Here is a 1,060-nt window from a genome sequence, read left to right as displayed (position 1 = left end):
ACAAGGAGTAATCAACACTACTAGCAACCCATAGGTACCAATCTGAGGTTTGGATACAAAGATTGGATACAAGAGATGAACTAGGATTTGAGATGAGATGGTGATGGTGAGGATGTTGATTGATATTGACCCTCTCCCGATGAGAGGATCATTGGTGATGACGATGGTGATGATTTCCCCCTCCCGGAGGGAAGTTTCCCCGGCAGATGAGCTCCATCGGAGCCCTAGATTGGTTCCGCCAAGGTTCGGCCTCATGGCGGCGGAGTTTCGTCCCATGAGCTAGCTTATGATTTTTCTCGGACGAAAGACTCCATATAGCCAAAGATGGGCATAGGAGGGACACCAGGGGGCCCACGAGGCAGGGGGGCGCGCCCAGGGGGTAGGGCGGGCCCCCACCCTCATGGCTGGTGGGTGGCCCCCTCTGGTGCTTCCTTCGCTCAGTGTTTTTATATATTTTGAAAATAACTTCCGTGAAGTTTCAGGACTTTTGGAGCTGTGCAGAATAGGTCTCTAATATTTGCTCCTTTTCCAGCCCAGAATTCCAGCTGCCGGCATTCCCCCTCTTCATGTAAACCTTGTAAAATAAGAGAGAATAGGCATAAGTGTTGAGACATAATGTGTAATAACAGCTCATAATGCAATAAATATCGATATAAAAGCATGATGCAAAATGGACGTATCAACTCCCCCAAGTTTAGACCTCGCTTGTCCTCAAGCGAAAGCCGAAATCGAAAAATATGTCCACATGTTTAGAGATAGAGGTGTCGATAAAAATAAAATACGGACATGAGGGCATCATGGTCATTGTTAGAACAACAACACTATTCTAATCCCAGCATTAGAATAGTTATTTGGATCACAAAGCGGCTATATAGGGGCTGAGCGGATGCTCCCAGGATCCCGAATAGAGAAAAAAACCAGCTCGAACAGCCCATTACAGCAGCCCACGACCTTCTCCTCCCTGTCCAAGCCACCGCACTACCCCTCCACACCGGGGCCGCGCCGCCGTCCCCGCCGGCGCCGCGCTGCCGTCCCTGCCGGCGCCGCGCTGCCGTCCCCG

The sequence above is a fragment of the Triticum dicoccoides genome, chromosome 7A (genome assembly GCF_002162155.2).
Source record: "Triticum dicoccoides isolate Atlit2015 ecotype Zavitan chromosome 7A, WEW_v2.0, whole genome shotgun sequence".
Lineage (NCBI taxonomy): Eukaryota > Viridiplantae > Streptophyta > Magnoliopsida > Poales > Poaceae > Triticum > Triticum dicoccoides.
This window is presented reverse-complemented; position numbering follows the sequence as displayed.